Here is an 18539-nt window from a genome sequence, read left to right as displayed (position 1 = left end):
TTAATTTTTTTTTTTTCAACGTTTATTTATTTTTGGGACAGAGAGAGACAGAGCATGAACGGGGGAGGGGCAGAGAGAGAGGGAGACACAGAATCGGAAACAGGCTCCAGGCTCTGAGCCATCAGCCCAGAGCCTGACGCGGGGCTCGAACTCACGGACCGCGAGATCGTGACCTGGCTGAAGTCGGACGCTTAACCGACTGCGCCACCCAGGTGCCCCAAGAGTGCCTGTTTTCTTACACCCTCATCAAAAATAGTGTTATCAGGGGTGCCTGGGTGGCTCAGTCAGTTAAGCGGCCAACTTCAGCTCAGGTCATGATCTCGCGGTCTGTGAGTTCGAGCCCCGCGTCGGGCTCTGTGCTGACAGCTCAGAGCCTGGAGCCCGTTTCAGATTCTGTGTCTCCCTCTTTCTGACCCTCCCTGTTCATGCTCTGTCTCTCCCTCTCTCAAAAATAAATAAAACGTTAAAAAAAATAGTGTTATCAAACTTTTGGATCTTTCACAGTTTAATAGGTGAAAATGGTATGTCATTGTAAGTGTGCATCTTTTTAATATGCATGAACTTTAATAGTTTTGACATTCTAAAACCAATTCCCTTTTTTTGTGAACTGTCAGTCCATATCCTTTGTCTATCTTTTTTTAAAAACACATTTTATTTGTTCTAATTAATATATTAAAAATTAAAAACAAATGTTTATTTATTTTTGAGAAAGAGAGAGAGAGAGAGAGAGACAGAGCATGAGCAGGGGAGGGACAGAGAGAGAGGGAGACACAGAATCCAAAGCAGAATCCAGGCTCTGAGCTGTCAGCACAGAGCCCGATGTGGGGCTCGAATTCACGAACTTCAAGATCATGACCTGAGCTGAAGTTGGACACTTAACCAACTGAGCCACCCAGTGGCTATTTTTGTTGGCCTTTTCCTTTTTGAATTGTAGGAGTTCTTTATATATTAAGGAAACTAGTACTATGTTTCATATGAATTGCCAGAATTTGTCCAGGCTGTCTTTTAACTGTGGTTTTAGTGTTTTTTTCTAGGCAGACCTTTTAAATTTTCAGGCATTCAAATTTTTCAATATTTTCTTGATACTTCTAGATTTGATGCCCTATTGGGAAAGTTCTTCCCCACTTAAGAATTATTTTTTAAAAACTCTCATTGTTTTTTTATGATTTAAAAACATGTTTAAATCTTTGATCCATCTAGAATCATTTTGAGGTAAGGAGTGTTTTTTCCTGAAGAAAATTTTAATTTTTAATGTAGTCAAGTATATAAACATTTTCCTTATGGCTTTGTATTTTGTGTATTATTTAAAGGGACTTTTCTTATTCCAAAGTCCTAAACATATCCAGTTAATTTTTCCTAATATATTTTTGTTTCTTAAGAACTAATCCCATCTGTAATGTATTTTGGTATAAGAAGTGTGGTAGGGATCTAGTATACATCTAGCCAGTTGTCACAATGCCATTTGTTGAATATAACCATTTCCTTCACTGATTTGAAATGTGGCTTTTATTCCTACCATTCTGTATATGTTTGTCTCTATTTCTGGACCATATTCTGGTCTGTTGCTATGTCTGTCTTTCTGTTTACACATCAGTATCAAATGGTTTTAAATATCGTGTTGAGCAAGTCTCTATCTATCCCCAGTTTATTAACAGCATTTGAAATATGCAATCATTGTTGAATTTTGTCAAATATGTTTTCAGCATCTATAAAAATGATCGTGGTATTTTTCTCCCTTGATCTGTTAATATAGTGAATTATATTGATGGGTTTCTTCACGTTAAACATTTTTTTCTTTCAGAAATAGACCACTTGGTCATTGGTGTGTTATTCTTTCAATAGGCTGCCTAATTCTATTTGTATATATCTGGAATAATATGTTTGTGTTGATATTTATAAGTGAGACTGAGCCCAAGCTTTCTCTGAAATTTGAAGAAGATAATTTGGATTCTTTCCTGCCATGAAACAGGTGAAATAATATCAGAGTTATTTAGTACTTGAAGATTTGGTAAAATCTATCTGAAATTTCTGGGCCTCCTTGATTGTGAAGGTATTCTTTGACAACATTTCCAGTTTCTTTCATAGTACCCTTACCCATTTAGCCAACCCCCCCCCCACAACCCTTCCAGCAACCCTCTGTTTGTTCTCTGTATTTAAGAGTCTCTTATGTTTTGTCCCCCTCCCTGTTTTTATATTATTTTTGCTTCCCTTCCCTTATGTTCATCTGTTTTGTCTCTTAAAGTCCTCATATGAGTGAAGTCATATGATATTTGTCTTTCTCTGACTGACTGATTTCGCTTAGCATAATCCCCTCTAGTTCCATCCACGTAGTTGCAGATGGCAAGATTTCATTCTTTTTGATTTCTGAGTAATACTCCATTGTGTGTGTGTATATCTATCTATCTATTTATCTATCTATCTATCTATCTGTCTGTCTATCTATCACATCTTCTTTATCCATTCACCCATTGATGGACATGTGGGCTCTTTCCATACTTTGGCTATTGTTGCTAGTGCTGCTATCAACATTGGGGTGCATGTGCCCCTTTGAAACAGCACACCTGTATCCCTTGGATAAATACCTAGTAGTGCAATTGCTGGGTCATAGAGTATTTCTATTTATAATTTTTTGAGGAACCTCCATACTGTTTTCCAGAGTGGCTGCACCAGTTTGCATTCCCACCAGCAGTGCAAAAGACATCCTCTTTCTCTGCATCCTGGCCAACATCTGTTGTTGCCTGAGTTGTTAATTTCTGGCCATTCTGACAGGTGTAAGGTGGTATCTCATTGTGGTTTTGATTTGTATTTCCCTGATGATGAATGATGTGGAGCATTTTTTTCATGTCTGCTAGCCATCTGGATGTCTTCTTTGGAGAAGTGTCTATTCATGTCTTTTGCCCATTTCTTCACTAGATTATTTGTTTTTTGGGTGTTGAGTTTGTATGCCATGATTTATTTAAATATCTTATTGATGATCCTTACTGATGAATGTTTGGGATGCCATGAACATTTTAGCTATTGCAAAACACCCCGAACACCATTGCAATAAAGATCCTTATGCATTCATCTTTGTATTCTTACGGGATTCTGTAAAACAGTTTCCTACAGCTCTAAAGACTATATTCAAAGGTTATGAATATTTAAAATGTTAACAAATGCTGCCAAATTTCACAGCAGTTTTTAACTTGAGGGCAGTTTCTGCATCAGGTGAAGCCTGTTGGCAGAGACTACTTTTCCTGAAGGGGATTGAGGTCCATGTGGACCTCATGCTGTCCTCTCCTTTTGAGAAGCCCATTTTGGGAAATTTCCATATCCATTTGGGGGAAATGCTGGTATAACGTTATCTTTTAAACTTTGCCCATTAGGCTTAATAATATTTATTTTTTTGAGAATATATTCATTATTATTAGATAATGATTATTGAGTACCTACTACATGTGAGGTATATACTAAATTGCTTTACTTGGACTTCGTCATTTGATTCACTTGAAAGAGTATAAATAGGAATTAAAAAAATTTTTTTAACGTTTATTTATTTTTGAGAGACATACAGATCATGACCAGGAGAGGGGCAGAGAGAGAGGAAGACACAGAATCCGAAGCAGGCTCCAGGCTCTGAGCTGTCAGTGGAGAGCCCGATGTGGGGCTCAAACCCACAAACCATGAGATCATGACCTGGGCCGAAGCCAGACGCCCCACCGACTGAGCCACCCAGGCACCCCAATAGGAATTATTTTTATACAGTGTTACAGATGAAGTAATTAAGGGTTAGTTAAGAAACTTGGCCAAAGTCAGAAAGATAGTTCATGGTAGGGCAAAGCTTGGTAATTAGGCATCTGGTTTCCAGAGTCGGGGCTTTCCAATGCTGTGTAGTATAATTAAATCATAGTTTCCGTGAATGAACAAAAGTTGAAGAAATAAGGGAATGGAAATCATTTTACTTGATACTGTCCAAATTCCGTATCTTTCTAGCAATGAGAACCTCTTTATTTAATTATTTTTTTAAATTAAAAAAAATTTTTTTAAATTTATTGTCAAGTGAGATAACATACAGTGAGTAAAGTGTGCTCTCGGTTTTGGGGGTTCCCATGGGGATTCCCGTGAGTCATCGCGGGATGAACACCCAGTGGGATACATGAACATCGTGGGATACAACACCCAGTGCTCATCCCAACAAGTGCCCTCCTCAATGCCCATCACCCATTTCTCCCCTCCCCTGCCCCCCCATCAGCCCTCAGTTTGTTCTCAGTATTTAAGAGTCTGTTATGGTTTGCCTCCCTCCCTTTCTGTTTGAAACTATTTTTTCCCCTTCCCTTCCCCCATGGTCCTCTGTTCAGCTCAGGTTCCACATATGAGTGAAAACATATGATATCTGTCTTTCTCTGACTGACTTATTTCACTGGAGGGTATTATGCTAAGTGAAATAAGGTTTAATAATATTTAATGAGAAATACACTACCCATGTTGGAAAAACTATGTATATGACATTGCAGTATTTGATGCAAATCCTTTTTTCCCCTTTTGGTCGTCTCTTCCAAAAGCTACCATATGACTCCTTCCCATCTCAGCAATAGGACTATGAATTATGATTATGGCAATTCTCTTTTCCCGTTAAAGATAATGAACCCACTCATGGGTATGTTTTATAAAATATGTTCATAATGAGGTTGCCACATAATCCTGAAAGAGTGTAATTCTCCTATATCTCTGTTATGTGTGATGTATTTCTGTTCAAAATATGCTCACACAGCACAAAGTTGACATCCCAGAACTATGATTTCTGTTTAAAATGAACCCTCATACACAAAATGCATATTATTGTATTCATGATACAATATGTTCATGGTCTATGCCAAGATTTTTATACTTGCAAAAATATACCATATTTATATGGAATATAAACATCCTTGCAACCCAATGTACAGTAAATGATACCTGCCATTGGCGTGAGATACAGGCAAGAGGACTGTCCCAGTCTCCTGCTACATTTTGTTTTTTCTTTTCCTGTTACCATGCCAGCAATCTTAACAGTTTCCTTGTTACTGTAAACTGCCTAGATTAGCCTTCTACTTCAAATCAACAAGGCCAGCATTATCCAATTACAGCCTAAGGATGGCCTAATCTTCAAGGCCAGCTGCCATAGGACAGCGTAGCCTTCCCTTTAATCAAAATTAGGACATTTTATCCGTTCAGTTTTGCCCACTGCAACAATGGAAATGCTGAGCACGAACACAAGAAAATATCTACATTTTGCATTGATTTGTTTATCGCTTCTCCCAGCTTTTTGACATAACGTAGCAGAATAATACATTCAGAGAGTGTTTGCTTGAAAATAGCATTTTCCAGTATGTTCTTTCTTTTGTCTTAACTGTTGTTGCTTTGAGTTTTCCTAAAGAAGACTAGAGTTGTGTTCAGGCTCCCTTGATTTCTTTTTAATTGTCCCTGCTTAAAAAAAATATATATTTTTACTGTTTAATGCATGCTTATTGTAAAACAAAACAAAAAGTTGCAAATATAGCAGATAGTGGTAGTAGGTTGCAATGCAATCCTCTAGACACAATCTTAAGAGTCAGGTGCATATTTTTTGCATGCTTATTCCAACATATATGTGACTTTAATTATTCCTATAAAGTATATACATATACATGATTTCTTATGCTTTGCTCCTCTAACTTATTTTTTAAAATATGAATTCTTTCTGACATAGAGACAAGAATAGGAAGTAAAATAATGAATGCCTGGGTACCCACCACCTACCTTCATGAAATCTTAATATTATGTTTTAGTATTAAAAGAGATTTAGGGGGCGCCTGGGTGGCTCAGTCAATTAAGTGTCTGACTCTTGGTTTTGGCTCAGGTCATGATCTCGCAGTTTTAGAGTTCGAGCCCCACATCGGGTTCTGCACTGGCGGCGCGGAGACTCCATGGGTGTCTCTCTCTCCCTCTCCCTCTCTCTCTCTCTCTCTGACCCTCCCCTGCTCGTGCACACGTGTGTGCTCTCTCTCTCTCTCTCTCAAAATAAATAAACATTAAAAAAATAAATAAAAATAAAAAAGAGGTTTTGGAAATAGAAATGAACATGTACACAGTTTAGATACTCTGTATATTCTTCCTTGATCTCATGCTTTCTTCCCAGGGATAACTGCTGTCACAAATTTTGTGTTCCTCATTCACCCATAAACATTAAGTGGTTTTGTCCTCTGGGCTTTTTTAAACTTCATATGAATTGTGTCATTTTATATGTATATATATCTGCAACTCACATCTTTTCACTTAGTTTGGATTCCACTTATCAACCATTTTTTTTCCTTGCTTCTTCCCCTCCCCACCCCACCTCTGCTGTCCAACCTTCTGTTGGATTAATAAAGGTTTCTATGTTCCCTTTATTTCTTCTGCTGGCTGAGAAGCTAAATATTGTGTTTTTATCTGTTTAAGGTATCCCTTAACATTGTGTGAGGTATACTTACCCTTTTGTAATAAAGCCAACAAGTTATTTGCTGGTCCTGTCATTTTGATTAGCACCACAAGGATCTTAGCATACTTGACTCACTTAATATTACCCCTGTATTGTTACTGTCACTTTAGCTGTTCTCCACACGTGTCCAGCCTCCACCACTGTGGACATCCCATAGCAGAGCGAGCAGGTGCACAGTTGTTAGGCTGGATGAATCTACACTGACACATTATAATCATCTAAAGTCTATAGTTGACGTTAGGGTTCACTCTAGGTGTTGCACATCCTGTGGGTTTTGACAAATGCATAATGACATGTATCCACCCTTATAGTATCATATACAATGTTTTGCTCCCCTGAAAATCCTCGGTGCTCTGCCTGTTCATCCCACTCTCCTCCCTAACCTCTGACAGTCCCTGATCTTTTTATGGTCTCCATAGTCTTGCCTTTCAGAATGTCACATAGTTGGAAACATACACTATGTAGCCTTTTCAGATTAACTTCTTTCACTTAGGAACACCCATTTCGGTTTCTTTGCTGTCTTTTCATGGGTTGATTTTTTTTTTAAGTGGGGAATACTTTTCCCTTGTCTCGATATATCACTGTTCAGTTATCCATTCACCCAGTGAAGGATATCCTGGTTGCTTATGTTTAGGCGTTATGAACTATGAATATCTGAGTGCAGGTTTTTGTGTGGGCATAAGTTTTCGGCTCATTTGGGGGAATATCAGAGAGCACAACTATTCATTTGTCTGGCACAAGTATGTTTAGTTTTAGAAGAAACTGCCAAACTGTTTTCCAAAGTGGCTGTAGCGTTTTGCATTCCTACCAGCAAGGAATGAGAATTCCTGGTGCCCCACCTCCTCGGCAGCATTTGGTGTCGTCAGTATTTTGGATTTTGGTCATTATAATAGGTGCCTAGTGGAATCTCATTGTGGTTTTAAATGTTTGTTTATTTATTTTTAAATGTTTCTGTATTTTGACAGAGAGGGCAAGAGAGCAAGGGAGGGACACAGAGAGGAGAGGGAGAATTGCAAGCATTCTCTAAGCTGTGAGCACAGAGCCCGAAGCAGGGCTCAAACTCACCAACCTCAAGTCCATGACCTGAGCCGAAATCGAGAGCTGGACGCTCAATTGACTTAGCTAGCCAGGTGCCCCTCATGTTTATTTATTTATTTTGAGAGTGAGAGAGCGTGAGCGGGGGAGGGGCAAGGAGGGGGGCATGGAGAGAGAGAATCCCAAGCAGGCTCCGCCCTGCCAGCTCAGAACCTGGTCCCATGAACTGTGAGAGCATGACCGGAGCCCAAAGCAAGAGCCAGATGCTCAACTTACTGAGCTATCCGAGCGCCCCTCGTTGTTGTAATTTGTAATTCCCTAATTTTTATTATTATTATTTTTTTGTAATTCCCTAATTTTAAATGATGTTGAGCATCTTTTCATATGATTATTTGCATACATATGGTGTATCTTTCTCCATTCCTTTACTTCTAACCTGTATGTGTCTTTATATTTAAAGTGGTTTCTTGTAGACACCATATAGTCAGGTCTTGTTTTTGATCCCCTTTGACAATTTCTACCTTTTAATTGGTGTATTTAGACCACTGACCTTTAAAGTTCCAATGGATTAACATTTACCATATTTGTTATGCCTTGTGTGGTTTTATTGAAGAACATTAAATGATTGTTTTCTTTCTTAGCATTTCAGTTATATATATTAAAAAACATTTTTTTAATGTTTATTTTTGAGAGAGAGAGAGAGTGACAGAGTATAAGCGGGGGTGGGGGGTAGGGGCAGAGACAGAGGGAGACCCAGAATCCAAAGCAGGCTACAGGCTCTGAACTGTCAACACAGAGCCCAATGTGGGGCTTAGACCCACGAACCTTGAGACCATGACCTGAGCCCAAGTCGGACGCTTAACTGACTGAGCCACCCAAGTGCTCCTCAGTTACATTTCTTTATGTATATATGTATTTTAATGGTTACCCTAGAGTTTGCAGTATACATTTGCAATTAATCCAAGTTCACTTTCAAGCAAGGCTATACCACTTCATAGGTAGGAGGAGTACCTTCTAACAGCAAAATAATTTTAACTTCCTCCTTTTGTCCCTTGTTCCTTGTATCATTGCATGTCACTCATTTCATTTATATATAAGCATCCATAACTGTGTGGATTTTTTTCAATAAATACAGTATAGTGCTGTAGTGTAATCCAATAAATACAGTATAGTACTGTACTATACTGTATTTATTGAAAGAATTATTCTTTATGATTTTCTTAACATTGTCTTTTCTCTAGCTTACTTTATTGTATTAATGCAGCATATAATACATACATATAACATACGAAATATGTGTTAATTGACTGTTATCGGTAAGGCTTCAGGTGAACAGTAGGCTATTAGCAGTTAAGTTTCTGCGGAGTCAAAAGTTGTCCGCAGATTTCCAAGTGTGCGGGAGGTTGGTGTCCCTCACCCCTGCATCGATCAAGGGTCAACTGCGTGTATAATTGAATACGTTGTTGCTATTATTACTTTGAACAAACTGTTGTCTGTTAAATCAATTAAGAGTAAGAAAGATCAATACTTTTTATTTTACCTTCACTATTCCTTCTTCAATGCTGTTCCTTTCTTTATATAGATCTGACCTATATCATTTTCCCTCTCTCTGAAGAACTTCTAACATTTCTTGCAAAGCGGGTCTCCTGGCAAAAAATGCCCTCAATTTTTGTTCATCTGAGAAAATCTTCATTTCTCTTTTATTTAAAAAAATGTTTATTATGATTTGAAGTTTTACTTTAAATTCCAGTTAGTTAACATACAGTGTAATCTTAGTTTCAGGTGTACAATATAGCGATTCAGAACTTTAGTACAACACCCGGTGCTCATCACCAAAGTGCACGAAGGAGAATTTCACAGAGTACAACATTTTTAGGTTGGTGGGTTTTTTTTTCTCCCAACACTTAATATTTCAGTCACTCTCTTCTTGCTTTCATGGTTCATGAAAAGTTGGCTGTAACTCTTACCTTTGCCCCTCTATAGATAAGGTCCCCCCCCCACCTGCCTTTGGCTAATTTCAACATTTTTTCTTTTATCATTGATTTTCTGAAGTTTGAATACGATATACCTAGATGTAGTTTTGGGGCATTTACCCTGCTCAGTATTTTCTGAGCTTCCTTGCATCTGTGGTTTGGAATCTGACATTAATTTGGGAAAATGTTCAGTTAAAATTATTTCAAATATTTCTCCTGTTCCTCTTTCTTTCTTTCTTTCTTTCTTTCTTTCTTTCTTTCTTTCTTTCTTTCTTTCTTCTGGTAGTCCCATTATACACGTTATTCCTTTCGTAGATGTCTCACAGTTCTTAGGTATTCACTGCTAGCTTTTTTCAGCCTTTTTTTCCCCTTTGCTTTTTTTCTTTAAAAAAAAATTTTTTTAGTGTTTATTTATTTTTGAGAGACAGAGTTGAGTGGGGGAGGGGCAGAGAGAGGGAGACACAGAATCCAAAGCAGGCTCCAGGCTCTGAGCTGTCACCACAGAGCCTGATGTGGGGCTTGAACCCATGAACTGTGAGATCATAACCTGAGCCAAAGTGGGACATTTAACTGACTGAGCCACCCAGGCGCCCCTCCCCTTTGCTTTATTCAGTTTTAGAAGTTTCTATTGAGCTATCATGAAGAGCAGAGATTCTTTCCTCAGCTGTGTCCGATCTACTAATAAACCCATGAGGGGCGCCTGGGTGGCTCAGTCGGTTGAGCGTCTGACTTTGGCTCAAATCATGATCTCATGGTTCTCAAGTTCGTGCCCTGAATCTGGTTCACTGCTGTCTTCGGATCCCCTGTTCCCCCCTCTCTCTCTCCCACCGCCCTCAAAAATAAACATTAAAACAATTTTTTTTTGACCTAAATCCCAAAAGATGCCCTCCTCAATGCCCATCACCTCCCCTCCCCTCCCTCCCACCCCCCATCAACCCTCAGATTGTTCTCAGTTTTTAAGAGTCTCTTATGCTTTGGCTCTCTCCCACTCTAACCTCTCTCTCTTTTTTTTTTTTTCCCCTTCCCCTCCCCCATGGGTTTCTGTCAAGTTTCTCAGGATCCACATAAGAGTGAAAACATATGGTATCTGTCTTTCTCTGTATGGCTTATTTCACTTAGCATCACACTCTCCAGTTCCATCCACGTTGTTACAAAGGGCCATACTTCATTCTTTCTCATTGCCACGTAGTACTCCATTGTGTATATAAACCACAATTTCTTTATCCATTCATCAGTTGATGGACATTTAGGTTCTTTCCACAATTTGGCTATTGTTGAGAGTGCTGCTATAAACATTGGGGTACAAGTGCCCCTATGCATCAGTACTCCTGTATCCCTTGGGTAAATTCCTAGCAGTGCTATTGCTGGGTCATAGGGTAGGTCTATTTTTAATTTTCTGACGAACCTCCACACTGTTTTCCAGAGTGGCCGCACCAGTTTGCATTCCCACCAACAGTGCAAGAGGGTTCCCGTTTCTCCACATCCTCACCGGCATCTATAGTCTCCTGATTTGTTCATTTTAGCCACTCTGACTGGCGTGAGGTGATACCTGAGTGTGGTTTTGATTTGTATTTCCCTGATGAGGAGCGATATTGAGCATCTTTTCATGTGCCTGTTGGCCATCTGGATGTCTTCTTTAGAGAAGTGTCTATTCATGTTTTCTGCCCATTTCTTCGCTGGATTATTTGAAACAATTTTTTAAAAATAAAAACATAAACCCATGAAAGGCATCCTTTAGGGGCGCCTGGGTGGCGCAGTCAGTTAAGCGTCCGACTTCAGCCAGGTCACGATCTCGCGCTCCGTGAGTTCGAGCCCCGCATCAGGCTCTGGGCTGATGGCTCAGAGCCTGGAGCCTGTTTCCGATTCTGTGCCTCCCTCTCTCTCTGCCCCTCCCCCGTTCATGCTCTGTCTCTCTCTGTCCCAAAAATAAATAAAAAACGTTGAAAAAAAAATTAAAAAAAAAAAAAAAAAGAAAGGCATCCCTTACTTCTGTTACAATGTTTTTGATCTTTGGTGTTATCTTTGATTCTTAGAATTTTCATCTCTATGCTTACATTATCTACCTGTTCTTGTATGTTGTCTACTTTTGCCATTAGGGCCCTCATCATAATCACAGTTGTCATCACTGCCTTAATCATAGTTGTTTTAATTTCCTGATCTGGGGTGCCTGGGTGGCTCAGTTAGTGAAGTGTCCAACTCTTGGTTTCCACTCTGGTCATAATCTCACAGTTCGTGAGTTTTAGCCCTGCATCTGGCTCTGCACTGGCAGCGTGGAGCCTGCTTGGGATTCTCTCTCTCTCCCTCTCTCTCTGCCCCTCCCACACTGTCTCTCTCTCTCTCAAAATAAATAAATAGACTTAAAAAAAAAGAAACTGCAGGGGCGCCTGGGTGGCGCAGTCGGTTAAGCGTCCGACTTCAGCCAGGTCACGATCTCGCAGTCTGTGAGTTCGAGCCCCGCGTCAGGCTCTGGGCTGATGGCTCAGAGCCTGGAGCCTGTTTCCGACTCTGTGTCTCCCTCTCTCTCTGCCCCTCCCCCGTTCATGCTCTGTCTCTCTCTGTCCAAAAATAAATAAACGTTGAAAAAAAAAAAAAATTTTAAAAAAAAAGAAACTGCAGTTGAAAAATTCCTGATCTGTTCATTTCAGGTTGCCTGCCATATCTGAGGCTGCTTCTCATGCTCACTCTGGCTTCAAACTGTTTTTTGGTTTTTTGCCATTTAGTATGCCTTGTAATTTTCTGCTGGAAGCTGGACATGGTGTAATGAATAAAAGGATCTCTGGTAAATAGGCCTTTTGTGGTGTGGGGGAAGTAGGGGAAGTATTCTGTAGAACTATGATTGGGTCTCAGGCTTTGAGTGAACCTATACCCATGAGCTGTGAACTTCCCAAGTGCTTCTGTTTTCTTTCTGTTTAAGTGGTACAGGACGTCTAGAATGGGCTAGAGTTGGGTTTTGCCCTTTCCCTGAGTTGTTTAGACTCTGATAAGACTCCAATAGGTTAGGCTTTGGTAAGATAGTTTATTTTGAGAGCAGGCTTTCTTTTTCTTTTTTCTTTTTTAATTTTGTTTTAAAGTTTATTTTTTTATTTTTGAGAGAGAGACAGAGAGAGTGAGCAGGGGAAGGGCAGAGAGAGAGACGGCTCTGTGCCGTCAGCGTGGAGCCCACTGTGGGCCTCGAACTCACAAACTGTGAGATCATGACCTAAGCTGAAACCAAGAGTGGGATGCTCAACTGGCTGAGCCACCCAGGTGCTCTGAGCAGGACTTCTTAAGTACAGAATGTTCTGGTGTGTTTCAAAGTGGTTACCTTTTCCCTCCTCGTGAGGGATTTCCCTCAGATATTCACTGTGAGAACGTTCTAGGGCTTCTGGAGATGAAACAAAAGAGTAGCGGCTCCCCTATGACTGGAATTCCTGGAGTTTTCTTTTTTATTTTTATTTATGTGTGTATTTATTTAAAATATTTGTTTATTTTTGGGAACCCCTGCCGTTTTAAATGCTTAGACTTGTCCACACTTGAGCCTCCAACAATTTGTCAGTTACAGTGCAGGTTTTCCTCCCCTCATACTGGTTCCCATGGAGATTTCTGCCTATGGGTTCCTGCTCCAGTAAGATGTGATTCTTAGTGCTCAGTTGTCAGTCTCTCCAATGTTGGGGCAGTGGTTTGCCCTGTGACCTCACTTCTCTGATGGATCTAAGAAGAGTTGTTGATTTTTCAGTTTTAGTTGATTTTTCAGCGTTTTAGTTGTTAGAATGGAGTGATAACTTCTAAACTGCTCGTGTGCCTGACTGGAAGTCGAATGTATCTCTACCCATTTTAAAATTGGGTAATTTGGTTTTTTTAATTATTGGTTGTAAGATTTATTCATATATTCTAACTGTAAGTCCTAGTTTTGTTTGTTTGTTTGTTTGTTTGTTTTTAAGGAGGCTCCACACCCAACGTGGGCTTGAACTCATCATGACCCTGGGATCAAGAGTCACATGCTCTACCAACTGAGCTGGCCAGGTGCCCCAGTCCTAGTTTATTTTTGACTTTGCAGTTCTTTTAGTCCTTTAAGTTTGTTTATTTATTTCCGGGGGGCCATATTTATCAGTCTTTCATGTTACCTCTTTGTGCTCTGTGCCATGTTTGGAAAGACCTTTCCCATTCAAAATATATTCAGCCACATTTTCTTCTCATACTCATGATTTCACTTGTTTTACATTTTAATCTTGGCCAACCTCACTGAGTGAAGATAAAAATTATTCCAATACCAAAAATATCTTTAGGAAAAGTGGGTAGAATTGTTATAATTAGGCAGTAATTTTTCTGTTTTGTGTGTTTGGAACCAGGATGGCTTTGGCAAAATTGTGAAACTAGTGCGTGGCCTCGTCTCCTCCCACAAGATGCCCTTTGGTCCTGTCGCTCAACGCTCTTATGCTGTCATGTAGCTTTTCTTAAAAGCTCTGCATGATCCTGGGGTGCCTGGGTGGCTCAGTACGTTAAGCATCCAACTTTGGTTCAGGTCGTAATCTCATGGCTCATGGGTTCGAGCCCGACATCTGGCTCTGTGCTGGCAACTCAGAGCCTGGAGCCTGCTTCGGATTCTGTGTCTCCCTCTCTCTCTGCCCCTCCCCCACTCTCACTCTGTCTCTCTCAAAAAAATAAACATTTAAGAAAAAAAAAAAAAAAAAAAGCTCTGCATGATCCTAAACTTGACCATGCTCTTTAGGAAGTCAAATCTGCGTCAAGTATTCATTCTCACCCATCTCCCTTCATGTTCAAAAGAAGCTAATTTCTGTTGATCACAGCCAGCATATTATTTCTCCAAGAGGTATTTGCCGTTTGCACTCTAGAAATGCAATGACTTAAACTAAAGTAAGGAATCCCTAAAGAGTCCTGGAGGTTGGTTCCCAGGAAGAATTTTTTTGAACGTGAGGGACCTTTCTGGTGACCCTGAAAGTACTCCATATCAAGTGACTACATCTTCTGCAGGATGGTCCTGTCTGGAAGATTTTGCTCCTGATGAAGGACTGATGTTGACGCCCCTCTGGCCGGTGACTAATCTCTCATCCTTCCTTAATGAACTTTGAATGGTTTGTTCCATGGTTTGTTCCTTTCATAAAGACTGCTGATGAACCAGAGGGCTTTTATATTTTTAAAGGTATATATTGTTATTCTTTAAAGTTTATTTTTTTAAGTTTTTTTTAAGTTTATTTATTCATTTTGAGAGAGAGGTGGGGGGAGGGGGGGAGGGGCAGGGAGAGAGAGAGAAGGAGAGAGAGAATCCCAAGCAGGTTCCGCCTTGTCAGCACACAGCCTGACGTGGGGCTCGAACTCACAAATAGTGAGATCATGACCTGAGCTGAAATCAAGAGTCAGAGGCTTAACTGACTGAGCCACCCAGGTGCCCCCACTAACTTATTTGATTGATGAAAAATAAAGATCAAGTCATTAGTAAGCAACCTCCGATCTCACTCTATATCTCTGTCCATGCTGACATCACCTGTTTTGATTTCATTTTATAAATCCCCAAATGAAAGTTAAAGGAATAAGGGTTCCTTTTCTACAATCATGGACACAGCAACATGAAAGAGAACGTTGCCTAACATGAGACGCAGATATAGGGTTTATCTACCGCTTGTTTCATTTGTTAGATCTGTTGGTTGACCTACAACTTTTAAGGTCTGAAAACAGTGTTGACAACCTCAGACCATACCACTGACCTCTTAGAGGCAGGATAAAATTGTATGCAACTAATTTTGAAGAAACCTCAGAAAACTGTTTAGGAACAGATACACTAGGGCTCAATATTCAGAGAGGTGTCTTCCCTTACATTTCAGAAGAATAAGGTTTAGGGGCACACGGATGGCTCAGTCGGTTAAGTGCCTGACTTCAGCTTAGGTCATGATCTAACAGTTCGTGAGTTTGACTCCCGTGTCAGTCTCTGCACTGACAGTATGAAGCCTGCTTGGGATTCTCTCTCTCTCTCTCTGCCCCTACTCCACTTGTGCGTGCACGTGCTCTCTCTTTCAAAAATCAATAAACTAAAAAAAGAAAAAAAAAAGAACAAGCCTTAAAATAGTAATAAAGGAGCTTGGGTAGTACAGTTGGTTGTGTCTGACTTGATTTCATCTCAGGTCATGATCCCAGGGTCATAAGATCAAGCCCCATGTCAGTGTGGAGCCTGCTTAAGATTCTCTCTCTTCCTCTGCCCCTCCACCCCACTTGCATGTACATTCTCTCTCTAAAATAAAAAAATCATAAGGGGCACCTGGGTGGCTCAGTCAGTTAAGCGTCTGACTTCGGCTCAGGTCATGCCCTTGCTGTTCATGGGTTTGAGCCCCGCATCGGGTTCTGTGCTGACAGCATGGAGCCTGGAGCCTGCTTCAGATTCTGTGTTTCCCCCTCTCTCTTCCCTTCCCTGCTCACGCTCTGTCTCTCTCTCTCTCTCTCTCTCTCTCTCACAAATAATCAAACATTAAAAAATTTTAAAAAGAAAAGGGGGCACTTGGGTGGCTCAGTTGGTTAAGCATCCGACTCTTGATCTCCGGTCAGGTCACAGTCTCACGGTTTGTGAGTTCAGGTACCACCTTGGGCTCTGTGCAATGATGGCACAGAGCCTGCCTAGGATTCTCCCTCTCTCTCTGCCTCTTTCCCCCTCGCACTCTCTTTCCCTCTCTCAAAATAAATAAATAAATAAACTTTAAAAAAATCATAGGTCTTGCTTTGGATTTTGATTTACTCTTGAATTTCCAGTAGTTCAAATGATATTTTGATTATCTAAGGCTTAAATAGTAAAAATGCTTCATTTTCATAACTTTTTATTTTCTTTTTTATTTAAAAAATATAGAATGCTTCATGAATTTGCATGTCATCCTTGCACCGGGGCCATGTTAATCTTCTCTGCATCATTCCAGTTTTAGTCTATGTGCTGCCAAAGTGAGCACCATAACTCTTTATTTTATTTTATTTTATTTTATTTTATTTTATTTTATTTTATTTTATTTTATTGTTTTAAACTGAAGGTCTTTTCTTAAATAATTTTTTTAATGTTTATTTATTTTTGAGGTGGCGGGGAGGGACAGAGAGAAAAGGAGACACAGAATCTGAAGCAGACTACGGGTTCTGAGCCATCAGCACAGAGCCCAATGCAGGGCTGGAACTCACGAACCATGAGATCATGACTTGAGCCAAAGTCGGATGCTTAACCAACTGAGCCACCCAGGCACCCTATAACTCTTTATTTTAAATGGCATTTGATTATGACCCTGTCTTCTTGGATTGGCCATAGCATTGCTCTGTTTTGCAGTATAGTGATCAAAGAAAATGTGCTACCTTATCTTATTTCTTGAAATTTAAATTTAAATTCTTTCTATTCATAGCCAGATGGTGTTATTAAAGTGAATCTCATACGAATTTATTGTGAATAATGTAAAATATCTTTGAGACTTTTAGATACTATGTGTGGTATATGCATTGCAGCTGAGGTAAAAAAAAAAAATATGTTCCAACACCTTTATTAAATTGTGTCTCACAAGTACAAGATATTTTGTTTTAGTGAATTATGGATATTTCTTTCTTAATTGTAATTATCTTCTTAGTCATATTAGTTTATCAAACCAGTTTCCTAGTAACTATTAAAATAAAAGTTTATAATCCTTTCTTTCTTTCCATCCCCACATTTTATATTTTGATTACAGTAGCCATGGATCCTTGGTGCTAGGATTCAAATGAGAAGTCATTTGGACATAGGAACAAATAAGTAAAATGTCTTTCCTTATATGAGTAAATAAGGCTGTAGTTGATTGACCAAATGTGATTATAAACATTTTCATCATAGCTTTTGTCATATCTAGAGGTGTAACTCCTATTTCAGGGCTATAACCATGAAAGCTGTACGAGCCTTTAGAGAGTTTTTTTTGTTTTAAATCTTGTAATTCAATTCTAAAATGTGAGCCTAATGAAGGACAATTTGCAAAGTAAGGCATGGACAATTTAGGAGACATTCTTCCTGTATTGGCAATGCCCTAGTAAATAGCCTGAAATTGTAGCCCTCAATGTGAAGGGGACACTTTAGATATTTATGCTGAAGTGGCAAAAGACCTCTTGTTAAAAATTTAAAACAGCAAGAGTGACCTGTAGTGATGTCAATCATTATTTGTCATTGTGATGTTCTGAACTTATTCCAAATATAGCCATCTGTCCTCCAGTGCTGGCTGAGGCTCCTCATTTAGATTCTGTTGGACAAGGGATTACGAGTGAAGAGAGGAGGCAGGTGTGGTTGCCTTGGCTGTGCTGATTACCTCATTTCTGGATTCCTGAAATAGCTTTCTTTTTTTTTTTTTAATTTTTGTTTTCAATGTTTATTTATTTTTGAGAGAGAGAGAGAGACAGAGCGCGAGCAGGGGAGGGGCAGAGTGAGAGGGAGACACAGAATCCGAAGCAGGCTCCAGGCTCCAAGCTGTCAGCATAGAGCCTGACACGGGGCTTGAACTCTGAATCAGTGAGATCATGACCTGAACCAAAGTCAGACACCTAACTGACTGAGCCAGCCAGGCTCCCCTGAAATAGCTTTCTTTTTCTTTTTCTTTTATTTAAAAAAACTTTTTTTAATGTTTATTTATTTTTGAGAGAGAGACAGAGGGCGAGTTGGGGGGTGGGGCAGAGAGAGAGAGGGAGACACAGAATCCAAAACAGGCTCCAGCTGCCAGCACAGAGGAGTCCATGATTTTTGTGTGTGAAAAATTCTTGTTCCCAGTACCCAAACCCTTCCCTGGTAGAGGAATTTCAAGGGCAGCTCAAATGGAAGAGTCCAGGAATAAATAACAAGTTCTGGGGTGTGGCTGAGCCAGAGAGATCAGAGCAAGCATCTGGAACACCTTAATGAGGAGAGCAGACATTGTCTGCAGATAGATTTTATGGGCAAGATTAGGGTAGAGGCGGTTGGGGAATATAATGAGTTCAGGTTTTAATATGTCGAGTGTGAGGTGCCTGTTTGAAGTACCCATCAAGCAGCTGGGCTGTCTTGCTTTGGTGGATATATCCAGCTGCTTGGTGGGTGTTTCCAAGATGAGTGT

General features: G+C 39.9%; 1 protein-coding gene and 1 non-coding gene across 2 annotated transcripts in view; one reads left to right on the top strand and one right to left on the bottom strand.

Moving 5' to 3' along the window:
• Nucleotides 1-18539, top strand: part of KLHL13 (kelch like family member 13) — a 427026-nt gene that overhangs the window by 52721 nt on the left and 355766 nt on the right. The window lies entirely within an intron of this gene.
• On the bottom strand, nt 16303-16409 carry LOC125157964 (U6 spliceosomal RNA). Its single transcript, XR_007149104.1, has one exon. It is a non-coding gene; the product is annotated as a U6 spliceosomal RNA (small nuclear RNA).

The sequence above is a fragment of the Prionailurus viverrinus genome, chromosome X (genome assembly GCF_022837055.1).
Source record: "Prionailurus viverrinus isolate Anna chromosome X, UM_Priviv_1.0, whole genome shotgun sequence".
NCBI lineage: Eukaryota > Metazoa > Chordata > Mammalia > Carnivora > Felidae > Prionailurus > Prionailurus viverrinus.
The sequence above is the reverse complement of the archived record's forward strand: the minus strand, read 5'-3'. Positions and strand labels throughout refer to the sequence as shown.